The 13,840-nt window shown below is 35.0% G+C and overlaps 1 long non-coding RNA gene across 1 annotated transcript; it reads left to right on the top strand.

Annotated features, from left to right (window-relative positions):
- Positions 1-2,584: 2,584 nt before the first annotated feature.
- LOC107586936 (uncharacterized) lies at positions 2,585-4,102 on the top strand. The gene is made up of 3 exons (XR_001609412.1): positions 2,585-2,628; positions 2,915-3,194; positions 3,842-4,102. It is a non-coding gene; the product is annotated as an uncharacterized lncRNA (long non-coding RNA).
- The last annotated feature ends 9,738 nt before the right edge of the window (positions 4,103-13,840 follow it).

Genomic DNA, 13,840 nt, shown 5'->3' with positions numbered 1-13,840 from the left:
CCCACAGTACCTTAGTATAGTATGCATACTTCATGAGAAAACGGTGTTAAAATGTAGTTTCTTTGTTATTGGCATTCTATCAACCACAAATAATATTACCATATAGTCTAGGCATAATAAAAGTACAATTACTGTGCACTTACTCAGTATGATTTTCCAGCGAACTCAAAACTGAACGACACGTGTGCCTTTCTTGTGCAATAATGCGAGTGATGCAGCCACAGTCCTAAACGAAAATTTAAATAGTTGTTAGCAATTACCAGAAGATGCATAGCTGATAAATAAATAGCATCACTGATAAGAAAGGACGCGCGTATATGTCTGTCGATGCATCACTTATTTACAGCTTACTTGATACGTTTACACATCAGACGATCGCGAACGCCAATGACCGAGTATAAAACATTCAACATATTAACATTATAACTCACATTACTTTTATATCGTTGCTGTCTATTTTACAGAACATACAAAAAAAGTTCCTGGCGTTGTGAGACATAAATGCAGTGAATGAATCTTCATAATGTTTCACTTGATTGTACATTTAGTCAGGAATCACGGTTTGGAAAAAGTAACTAGTAAAATATGTACAAGTTATGTCACAGAAACACAATAGCAACTAATGCAAGAAGACAAATAAAAAAAGACTTACTATATCCTCCACTGAATATCACGCCGGCGCGTTCTTCTGAGGAAAATCCAAAGCTTATTCCTCTCAGCGCGTCTTCTTCCAGAAGCGAAGTAGCCGAGATGCACTTGAGGGAAAGTCTTGCTGCTTTGTTAGCTGTGATGTGGGCGTTTACATGCGCGTGTTTCACGTGGACTATTGTAATAACAAAAGCGTCACATTAGCAATAATGAGGGTGACGGCCAAGAGTTGACATCGCGTTGGTTTCATACTGATTACTTTGTCACATAATATTTGTTTTTGTCATGACTTACTTCGTTTAAAAGTAGACATGTTAAGCTTTCTATAGATATGTCTCTCATGTGTGTGTGTCAAATATTCGCTGAGTTTCAGTTCATTTTAGTGACGCGTTTCAAACAGATATGCGCGGAGAATGAGACGGCTACAAGCATACCCTGTATATTTTCTTTATTTTGCAAAAGCACAATGTTTTGTTGATATTGTGAGTGTACACAAATAAAAGTAGACCCTTTACAGATTCGAATGGTGTATTACTCTTATGTGTACAAACAAAAATGAAGAGCATTTTAAGTCTTATCAGTAAAACATGCACGTGGTGGCGCCGGCGCCACCGTCGACCCCAGGAGGTTAAAATATTAGTAATGTCTGTGATGGCAAAGCTGAGTTTTTAGCAGCCAATACTTAAGTCTTCAGTGTCACATCCTTCAGAAATCATTCTAACGCTTATGTTAGTCATCTAAACTAAAATATATTGTTTTTGAAAGATATTTCCTATGTACATTTAATATTTCAAATTGAATGACACAAAAAAGGAAGTGAAAATTGTCTAAATTTCAAATCCAGCTTATCTGGAGGTTGCATGATCCTTTATTTTCAGACATACGTAAGGGAGCTGAATTGTGTAGCTTTTCCTAAAAAGGACATTTGTCTTAGACTAAACGCACTCTTGAAAATAAAGGTGCTTCACGATGCCATAGAAAAGCCTTTTTTGTCTAAATGGTTCCAATTCCATGAAGAATCTTTCTGTTTCACAAAAAGGTTCTTTGTGGCGAAAGAAGGTTCTTCAGATTATAAAAAGGTAAGAAAGAGATGTTTTTTTTAAAGAATCTTTGACTGAATGATTCTTTGTGGAACCAAAAATTGTTATTTTATGGCATCGCTATGAAGAACCTTTGAAGCACCTTTATTTTTAAGAGTGTAATTAAAAAAGAAATATCTCGTAATAAATGTTCTCTTTTAAGCCTCTGGTTTATTTATAAAGTGCATCAAGAAGGGGTTCATTACATTTTCTATAATAATGAAAAAATTAATTACCATTTCCATAACACTTCCATTTTGACTTACTAAATTTTACTGAAATAAAAAGTTTTACTCAGTCAATATAATCTTTCTGTAGCCTGTAGATGATTGCTGTTCTTGATCAATTTGATCTCTCATGTGTCTGTTCATTTAGTCTGGAATGAGTAAAGACAGCTGCCATTACCAGAAAGTTATTTTGATTAATCTGCAGCATATGACATGATAAACACCCAGTTCCAAAAGAAAATGTATATTTTATAAACTTTTTTTGTATTAGATTTCTAAATAATATAGCAATTTTGAACTGATTTTGATTGGAATGTAAGATGCATATTTGGACCTTATTTTTTTCAAAATGAGTCATCACTTACAATAAACAGATCAGGTTGAACTTGCTTCATTTCAGTGAGTCATTTGTTTAATTTGATATTTTCTGCAGCTCAGCAGTAGCACTTCCTCTAAGAGACACTATAAACTTCAACCTGAACACAAGCTCAACCTGAACACACGTTCAACAAGCTCCCAGAATGAAGACGCTGCTGCTTTCACTGCTCTGTAAGTTTATTTCTGTGGGATTGAGTGTGATTCTGTCATGATCAGATGATCTCAATGATCTGTTTTCTGTTTCTTCAGGTCTGTTTGTGTGGAGTCAGTCCACAGAAGCTTTAACTGATCAGCAGGTGGTTTTAGGACAGAGTGTGACTTTAGCCTGTGAGTTTAAATGTAAAGCCGCTATATGGTTTTTGATGAAACTACCAGCTCGTCCAATGATGATAATGCGAACATTTGGATCTGAAGAGACTGATTATTATGATGAAAAATTCCGCAACAAATATATAGAGGGAAACAGAAGCGAATTAGTAATCAACAATGTCAGTGTTGATGATTTGGGAATTTATTACTGTATAAAAGCAGGCTGGGCTTTAAAGATCAGTGATGGTATCAGACTGCACACCCGATCAGCAGGTGGTTTTAGGACAGAGTGTGACTTTAGCCTGTGAGTTTAAATGTAAAGCCGCTATATGGTTTTTGATGAAACTACCAGCTCGTCCAATGATGATAATGCGAACATTTGGATCTGAAGAGACTGATTATTATGATGAAAAATTCCGCAACAAATATATAGAGGGAAACAGAAGCGAATTAGTAATCAACAATGTCAGTGTTGATGATTTGGGAATTTATTACTGTATAAAAGCAGGCTGGGCTTTAAAGATCAGTGATGGTATCAGACTGCACACCCCTGGTAAGTGAGAAACTGCAATACATTTGTGACCCTGGAGCACAAAACCAGTCTTAAGTCGCTGGGGTATATTTGTAGCAATAGCCAAAATACATTGTATGGGTCAAAATGATAAATATTTCTTTTATACCAAAAATCATTAGGATATTAAGTAAAGATCATGTTCCATGAATATATTTTGTAAATTTCCTACCGTAAATATATCAAAACTTAATTTTTGATTAGTAATATGTATTGCTCAGAACTTCATTTGGACAGCTTTAAAGGCGATTTTCTCAGTATTTTGATTTTATTTATTTTTTTACCCTCAGATTCCAGATTTTCAAATAGTTGTATCTCGACCAAATATTGTCCTATCCTAACAAACCATACATCAACGGAAAAGATGAAAATATTATTTATTCAGCTTTCAGATGATTTCCAAAAGAAGTTCCAAAAGATTACCCTTATGAATGGTTTTGTGGTCTAGGGTCACATTTATACAAATATAACTGAGATCATAGTGGCAAGAAAAATGCCTTTAGTTTAAAAAGTTTAGTAATCCAAGTAATGCATTAAATAAGTTACTTTACCTGTGCTTTCCTACAGAAATGTGTCTTTATAAACGTGAATAAGCAGCTAATGTATGTTTTTTTTAATCATTTATTTAGAAGTCTGACGGGACGTTCGGTGAGCGTGACAGAGGAATAACATCCATTCAGACCAGCGGCACTGACAGATCCTGAATATCTAGAAGTTCAGCCAAACTCTGTATATGAAACAGCTTCAAACTGAGAGATTGTGTTGATTTATCGCTGTTTGCTTCAAATGATCAGAATTGAGAGCTGCTTGAACATGTAATGAAATTATGATTATGACTTTAAAACATGATTTGCTCTTGTCTGTTCATAATAAAACATGACTTAAATCTGTCTGCAATTAAAATATCAATCAAGTTTTATAATAACATTTTCTTCTCGAATAAATCAAATTTCGAATGTTTTTGCTTGTTTATCTTTTGTCTCTTTCGGAGTCATTAACAAGCTGATTTGAGTATTTGTGCATTTGTGGGTTCACTTTCCAAATGCCGTTTCACCTTCATGGATCTTAAATACTTAAAGGCTCCTGAAATGCTTTAATGACAGTAAGTTGTCCGGTCAGTTCAAGTTCAACCACATCTTCTTTTCAAGGGTGTGGTTTCCTTTTATTTCTTAAGGTCTGCAGCACTTCTGCTCAGATTCATAGTAAAGTTAACCATCTTATTATATATGAATTAAACGACCACAGAATGAGGACGGTGCAGCTTTTACTCTTCTGTAAGTGGAAGACAAACATTCATCACTAACTTTCAGTGGTTTATTGATTAGTAACATAACTAATGATGAATTAGGAATATATTACTGCGCAAAAACAGGCTCGTCTCTACAGCTCAGTGATGGTTTCAGAATTTATACCTCTGGTAAGTGTATAAAATCATGACAAACCGGATCTGTTGTTATATCTGCCAATACTGCATTAAATTGGTATTTTTGTCTTTATTTCTGTCGGATGTCTACATGATGTTGATGCATATTTGATATTTTTATCTGAACAAATCTCTTAACAGAATCTGCTCAGAATGAGACCGAACTGAATCAGTCACAACATCAGACGACACAGCAGGCTCTGATTGTTTTATACGTCATACTGAACATTGTGATGTTTTCTGCAGTGATGATAATTCAGAATGATAATATATAAAACAACAGGTCATTTATAATATACAAGACTTCCTTTAAATGCTTGTGTACTTGAGATGTTGTGAGACATTCCATCATTCCATTAGTGATGAAGTTTGTAATATTTCATCATAAATGTTGATGCTATTTTAGGCCTATTCCAGCTCAAACTCAAAGCTTGTAAGAAAAGGCCGTTTTTCTGCAGAAATGGTGAAGAGGTACAACACATCTCTTTTTCGATCAAATGAACATCTAATTGATGTGTTTTGTAGTTTTCTGAAGTGGAGTTTCGTCTGTTTTGCCTGAACAACAACAACACTTTTACTCCTTACATAAGAGTAAATCGTCTCAAAACATCTCAAAATCTAGCTTGATTGTTGATTAAGACTGACTGATGTTTGTTACCTAAACATGTATAATGCAAAATTCTCAATATTTTTTTCAGCATGACTTTTCACTTTTGTCTTGATAACTAAGTCTTATGAATGAAATATAAATACAAGCTCTACACTGATTTTGAGTGGCTTTATTCTTTGTTTTTTATTGACATTATACACACTAATGGAAAATAGTTCAAAAGTCTGGGGTTGTTCAAATTTTAAAATATTTTTGCTCTCTTATGAATGAATGAATGATGCATTTATATAGCGCTTTATTGTACACCCAAAGCGCTTTACAATCATGTGAGGGGTCTCTCCTCAACCACCACCAGTGTGCAGCATCCACTTGGATGATGTGACGGCAGCCACAGGACAGCGGCACCAGTGCGCTCACCACACACCAGCTACAGGGGGAGAGGAGAGAAAGTCATAGAGCCAATCAAGTGGTTGGGGATTATTAGGAGGCCATGATTGACAAAGGCCAGGGGGGCAATTTGGCCAGTACACTGGGGTTACACCCCTACTCTTTACGAGAAGTGCCATGGGATTTTTTTTTAATGACCACAGAGAGTCAGGACCTCGGTTTAACGTCTCATCCGAAGGACGGTGCTTTTTACAGTATAGTCTCCCCATCACTATACTGGGGCGTTAGGACCCACACAGACCACAGGTTTGTGGTCTCCCATCCAGTACTGACCAGGCTCAACCCTGCTTAGCTTCAGTGGGCAACCAGTCTTGGGCTGCAGGGTGATATGGCTGTGGCACAATGCTCACCAAGGCTGCATTTATTTGATCAAAAATACAGTAAAAACAGTAATATTGTTACACTTGTAAATAACTCTTTTCTATTTAAATATATTTTATTTTATATATTTTATTGTATTCCTGTGATGGCAAACCTGAATTTTTAACATCATTACTCCACTCTTCAGTGTCACATGATCCTTCTGAAATCATGCTGATTTCTTTAACATTTTTATTGATAAATTTCCACTCGGAGTGTCCCGTTTACCTCAGTGAGGCTCATCAAATGGTGGTGTGCTTATACCAGCAGATAGAAAGCGCCCTTCCCACATAAAGGTGATGTTTTTTATACTAATAACATACTTTCTACTGAGAAGACTTTACAGTGTCATTAAGTCACGTATAACTTAATTCACATAAAAAAGTGGAAACCTTATCAAAACAGAAAAATGAATGCATTCGCTAACACTGAAAATCACCTTCATGTAGATTATTAGTTCTCTTGTCTGTGTCCGCTCCTGTCAGCGGTTCTTGCCAGAATCTATTTTTAACTCCTTTAAGAAGTGCCGGTGTCCTGACATTTTATCTTACCCGTCAGATTGGCCTACCAGGGTTTACTGCACAAGCACACATCAATATTGCGTCCTTCTTTTTTTATGCTGAACAACAATAGCCTTTTTAATGTATCTGCATTACTGTAAGGGTAGGTTCAGGGTTGTGGTAGGTGTATACTTTAATAAAACACAATCTAATAGGTAGGAAAAAATTTGTTATTGTTGGTTTCCCTTAGCTGTATCCCTTCTAGCTACAACCTCGAATATAGCACATATTACTGTATTTGCATTACTGTAAAGGTAGGTTCAGGGTTGTGGTAGGTATAGACGTTAATAAACCATAATTTTACAGGTAGCATGTTTCGTTGTCGAATTGTACTACCCACTGTTTTAATGAGAGGTAGCAAAATCTGACAGGGTAGCACAAATCGACAGAACACCTGGTCATTGTTTCACTGATCATTATGTAAGAGGTATCGAAAAAAGTCTGCTGTTTACAAGATATTTCCTTTGGCTCATAATAAAGCATTTCTTTCTTTTGAGAAATGTGTCAATTGTCTTATTCCAGAAACCAGAATATTGTATTTGGTTATGGTATATGGAATATAATTAAACTCTTATAAACACCAGAACTGCCACAGATGGTCTGAAGATGAAAGCAAAATAAAATACAAACAAGGTTTATTAAACAAGGAACAAACAGGTGGAACAGTGTGAAGTAGCCACAAACAACAACTGAAGGGTGAAATAGAGCACCTTAAATAGAGGGCAAATGAGGGAACTAATGACAAATACCTGTGACAATTAAATCAATGACTATGACAACTAATATGTGGCAGGAAACTAGAACACAGGACAACAGGAACTAATGAAAGCAGACTAGAAATGAAAACTAGAAAACTACATGAAAACAGAAACTAAGACAAAATAATTGAGAGTCTGTGACAAGAATATTCTAAACATGTCGAGGGAAAAGGTTTGTGGTTTTGAGAATCGGATTATTCCTTTATTTTTGTTTCATCTGGATAATAACAATCAGCTTCCATCTTCACCTGTCTCACCCTGCCTACTTGTTGCCGTTTTCTTCTTCTTCTGGTCTGTATTTTCCACTCGTTTGATTTGCTATTGTTTGTTGATTAATTAAGCCCATGTGTCCCTGTTTTTGGTTGTTCGTCTGTTGTTTTTTCCCGTGATCTATTTCTCTGATCTGTTTGCACTTGTTTGCCAGCATTTGATAATCAGAGACACTGTAGCAAAATTGCAGCAGTTGTTTTTAGCAACTAAAAAAATTGCCTTTTATTTATTTATTTATTCATTAAATATATATTTAAACAACTTAATTCATTGCAAAAGACTACTGCTAATAGAAGTTCAGAGCCCTAAGCAGAATTTTAGAGGACATCTGTACACTGATGCTGTGCAAACTCTGTGTCAGCTCTGTGGTCTCTAGTTTTAACATGGGAGGGTTGTTTAGTGACATGATTGGATTTACAGCCCATGCATTTGCGTGAGAACATTTGGTGGTAATTTCTGGTTAGACCAGTGATGTTTTTTTCAGGGCCGGCTAAACAAAAGAAGGACTGACACTAGTCATTAAGGTTATTATTCCACAGAAACAGTTGATAAGCTTAAGAATAGAGCGCTACACAAACACCTTTGAAAAATAGTTTTTCTCACAAGCACTTTCATTCTCTAATGTCTAATGCGTAAAACATTAACTGTCCAACCAAACTGAAGAAAACTGAAGTTAGTCAACACGAATGACAAATAATATGGGTTATGTTTTTAAAATAATCATGATTAAAAGAAATCAGTGACCAGAAATGTATTTGTGTTTTTGTGTAATACATTACGTATGAAAGACAAATGAAACCTGTCACTCCAAAATGATCAAATATGTATCTGTGCATTTGGACAAGCATCTAAATGTGCACTGCAAAAAAATAAATAGTTGAAAGAAAAGTAAAAACAGTTCTTCTCAGTAAAGATACTTTGTCTAGTGTATATTTGTTTGTTCTTGCAATGCTGATTGCCTTATTTTGCTAATAAAAATGTTCCTTGCTGTTGTTTAGGTAATTAATTTTTTTCTGTTTCCTGGATGAAAAAAGAACTTGTAAAAAGTCAACACATTATCATTTTTATGTCTAGACTGGCAAACATGGACTTATTCCTTTATCAGTTTATGTCAGCTGTAAGCACATTGTAACAATTGTATTGAAAACATAGTGAAATGTTATAGAAACCTTAATGGACAATTTAGTCCAATATATATCTTTTTTTTGTATAGCATTCTACAAAACTAAGATATCAAAGATATAGATTTATGTGGTTTAACATACTCTACACTCTTAAAAATAAAGGTGCTTCAAAAGGTTCTTCAAGCGATGCCATAGAAGAACCATTTTTGGTTCCACAAAGAACCATTCAGTCAAAGGTTCTTTAAAGAACCATCTCTTTCTTACCTTTTTGTAATCTGAAAAACCTTCTTTCGCCCCAAAGAACCTTTTGTGAAACAGAAAGGTTCTTCAGATGTTAAAGGTTCTTTCTGGAACCATTTAGACAAAAAGGCTCTTCTATGGCATCGTGAAGCACCTTTATTTTTAAGAGTGTAGGCCTTAGTACTTGGCACACAAACCTCGAGAACAGCGGCACTCAACAAATATAAAAAAGATGAACTATTTACATCACAGCATAACAAATAACTAACAATAATTACAAAACAATACTGAAAAAAGTCAGCAAACAGAAAAACAACAATCCTATAACAGTAACTAATAATTTATTCAGGCTGCAATGCATGCTGGGAACTCGCAAAGCCTTAACATTTCAGCAATATGAAATTCTTTGTTCAGACAACTGTGTTAGACTATTTGGAACGACATTTGGGGTAATTCTGTTGGTCCGACAAGGGTTTTTATATCGTTTCAAGAAAACTGCATTTCTTGAGACTCAAAAGGTTTTGTAAACTGGAAAATATGCAGTTGCTTTTTTTTTTTTTTTACACTGTGTGCATATATTTTTGTTCAGAAACTGTAAACAACTTGAATCTTGCTTGTCCAGAAATACAAGAAGTTTAAATGTTCTATAATTATAAGGAATATTGTCTCAAGAGTCAGAGACAAAAGAACTCCATTCTTTTGCCCTTGCCCCTCCTCAATCATGCAAGTATAAAAGATGTAACATCATACATCTGTAACATCCACATGAGAAGATATTCTCATAAGGGTGAGGGACATTTTCTGTCTTTTCTATTTTAATATGTAAAAAATAAATATATAGTTGTAACTCATTTTGTTGGATAAGTAATTGTTCCTATGAATTTTTTAAATTGTAAATTGTGAATGTTACTACAGAAACACTAAAGGCTGATTTCTAGTTCTGCATATCTATAGATACATTGTACCTTACGCTGTAGCCTGAATTATTGTGCTTCATTCCTCTGTTTGTGAATTGTGGCTTGCTGTCAAGACGAGCCTTTATGTAAAATGGAAATGTGAATTTAAATGTTCTGGGTACAGGTCAAAAGATCATATGAAACTTAAAAAAAGGGATGAATTTAAGAAATGTTAAACATGAAAAACATTTTTTCATTCTTCAGAAACACATTCCTCCTTGAAGGTTTAAGACTGTTGAAGCTCTTTCACACTCAGTTTGCAGTTGACTGGTATGTTTTTCTTGCAATTCATTTCTTCTTGTAATCCAGGAACTTGTTTAATAATACAGAGCATGGCATCACTTCTACTTAAATCATTTAAAAATATGCATTATATTTGATAATGTATGACTAATATAACAAATATAAAAAATATAATAATGAACAAAAAAATGTAATACAATATAAACATACATTATCGTAAGCTGTAAGTCATACATGCATAACTGTCTCTAAAATATCCAACAAACTTTTTTTCTAGCATTTTAAAACATCTACAACATCTTCCAAGGACTTCAGAAGATAAAAAAAAGAATGGCAGGTAAGTCATTCAGTATATTGTATCGAATGTAAATAAAACTAAAATCATATTTGTTTAAGAAAGAGTAAAAGCTTTTCAAATGGTTGTTTGTTTAGTGTCGTGCTTTTATTTTAACTATTCATTTAACATTTCTGATTACACCAGGGGCTGTATGCATAAAACTTCTCATAAATGCAAGAAGAGCCTTGAGCTTTCACAAGTGTCAAAAATTCTTAGTAACAGTATGACTTGTTTAAAAGTAGGAGCTTTTCATTAAATGCTAAAAACAACTTTCAGAAAAGTCTAAACAATGACGTGAACACCATAGTCTCATCTCATCTAGTTCCATGGTGAGTCCTTTGATTTGACCAAAAAAATCATTTTTTGTATGTTCTGCTCAATCTCACCAATTAAGGGAGTGAAAATATAGCCGGACATTTTGCCACAATATATAACACAATTATGTTAGGGCTAAAATCACGTTGAGCGGGGTGGGGGTATTGGGGTTGTTTCGGGGGAGATTAGGTGGGAAGGGTGCAGTCTGCAATTGCATGAAGTCACTTGCGCTATTTTTTGCTTTCACTTTTGCTTTCGAAATCGATCACATTCAGCATTTTTGAGAGCTTTGAAAGCTGTCTTTTGCTTAGTAAATTTGACATTGTTTCTTAAAATGCTTCAGGTTCTGAAACTCTTGCAAAGTGTGGTATGAAACGGTTAATATCCTAGTAAATAAGTAATATATTTAAAATACATTTATTTCATACTAAATATAGTTCTTCAAATCTATTTACATATTTACTGACAGATAACACGAGACCTACTGATATAAAAATTTTAATGAAACTTTATTTGGAGTATTACTTGCACAATCCACATTTCTTATTAATAAGCCTAAAATGTGTTTTAATGTCACTTTTAATGAGGATTGTATAATATTGCCCTTTAAATGCAAAATTAAAGGGTACCTAAAGTATACTTGCAATAGTTCCACTTTAGAACAATCAAATATACTAAGTATGTCTTTAATTGGACTTCAGCACTACTTCCGCACAATTAAAGTGCATTAAGTGCAAAATTAGTTATTCCGATTTAGCAGACTTGAAGTATACCAGTTTAGTATACTAAAAGTACAATTGCAGGGCATTTTATTAAGTACATAAATAATTTAATTTAATAATAATTTATACAACATATAACAATATATAGGAACATACATAAAATACAAATAATACAGAAAGTACATAAATATGAAAATTTATTTGTAGTATGCTTAGCATGAAATAAATGTATTTCAAATGCATTTAAGTATATTTATTTTTCACTAAGGTAGCCTGCTAAGCGGAGAAAACTTCTTGCCTCTGAAGCCTTTCAGGCTCCCTTGCCTCCATGACAGCTCTCTCTTTTCATTGTTAGGCCTATGCCTTTCTCTGATAATAGCCTGCCCATAAACACCAAACTATTCCTGTTAAACTGGCATTTTTCCACATTCAGTGTTAGACCACAGCTTTCTAGTCTCTTTAGTACTGCATGTAGTCTTTTCTTGTGAGACATTTTGTCAGGTGCATGAATAATAATGTTGCGTGATGGTACTGCTTACTCTCTAAAGAAACTACAAATACCAGTCTTTTGAACCTTTATATGCCATAGTGAACAGTGAAAGTAGTTGATTTCTCTCAACTCTGGGGTCAGTTCCAGCTCATGATACCCTCATTTCATGTCGAGTTTGCTGAATATGGCAGATGCATTCAAACCTGGCAACAGTTCATCCATCAAACCTTGCACTGTTCATCATTCGGAAACCTTCTGCAAATGATTGCACTGTTTGCTTGCCTCATGTCCAAGCACATTCTTGTTTCAGCATTTGCTTTGGGACAATTGGCAATTTTACCCAAGTGGTTGCTCCTTCAAGTTTCTCAATAAATTCTCATTCATTCACCACAGCAATGTCTGTCTCAGTCCCGAGCACTCCTAATTTGATCTCCAATTGATCTCTGACAATGGGCAGAGAAATGCTACAGATAATTTTAGGCCCCGTTACACTAGTGCGTTTTCGTTTTAAAACGGCGTTTTAGAATGAAAACAATCCTCGTCTACACTGGCGTTTCCGTTGCATTTCAGAAACCATCTCTGTCCACACTACACAACCGAAAACGCATGTCACGTGACCATTCATGCAGGTACAACCATAGATATGTATAGGTAGATGCCCTACTATTTAGATGGCGGACGCATCTACGTGCTTAGAGGGGTTGAATGGGGAGTCTACCCATACATATCTATGGGTACAACAATGAGCATGATGTTATTGTTTACATGGTCATCAAGGATACGCAGAGAGAATGTGGGCAGCCACGCCATTGTTTTCAAAAGTCTCCGTTTTGGTCCATTTACACTGAAACGCAACCCCGGAGTTACACGACAATGATGAAGTCAAAAACTGAAAAGTTTTTCCCTTGCATTTTTAAAAAGTTTCACGTATACACAAAAACGTTTTCAAAATGATTCGCGTTTACAAATATCCGCAAAAACGGCCAAAAAACGCTGTATTACGTATGCCAGGCCAGTAGTTGGCGCTGTCACCTTGTTAGTAAACAGTAGGGAAGTGACGATTAAATGAGGTATATGATGTGTCTCCGCTGTTGGTTGTATTATTGGTCAAGTAATCCACACTTTGCTGAAGAAGCGTTAGCAAACTCTTGAGCAGCAACAACAGTACCATGTACTCCGCCATTGTTGTGTATGTTTGTTCGCGCTTGCCTTTAAAGCAGCAGTATGTAACTTTTTCTGTGTTCAAAATTTGCAAAATGTATATAATGCGAGGACATCATGAATTCATCTTCCAAACCGCGTTTTTGTCTTATTCCGAATCACTACGGTACACTTATAATAAGTACTTCTATTTGGACTGTTGTAGCCTGGTCGGGTCGTCACCGCTGCGGAGTAACACATACCTGCGTGAATCGCCATAGACACAAACTTAGAGAAGTAGCTCTTCCGCGGGATGTGTGCAGTTCTGTTTATTAACCGCTACAGCGCCAAAAGTTACATAGTGCTGCTTTAAAATCGACACGTACTGCGTATGTCTACATTAGGGATGGGCGATACCTCTTATTTTATTTTCGATCCGATACCGATATTTTCAAGCCCAATATCGTCGATACCTATACCAATACTTCTAAACTAAACTGATCTTTTAAATTATTAAAAGAATATATATTCAGTAATTATACTCACTTAATATTAGATTTTAAAGCCATGTTTTTTAACATTTCATAGGCCTTTTTTGTTTACACTTTTAGAAATAAAATAATATAATTATAT

This window comes from Sinocyclocheilus grahami, unplaced genomic scaffold (genome assembly GCF_001515645.1).
Source record: "Sinocyclocheilus grahami isolate Dianchi unplaced genomic scaffold, SAMN03320097.WGS_v1.1 scaffold87.1, whole genome shotgun sequence".
NCBI classification, from domain to species: Eukaryota; Metazoa; Chordata; class Actinopteri; order Cypriniformes; family Cyprinidae; genus Sinocyclocheilus; species Sinocyclocheilus grahami.
Note: the sequence above shows the minus strand (reverse complement) of the source record. Positions and strands in the feature narration are given on the sequence as shown.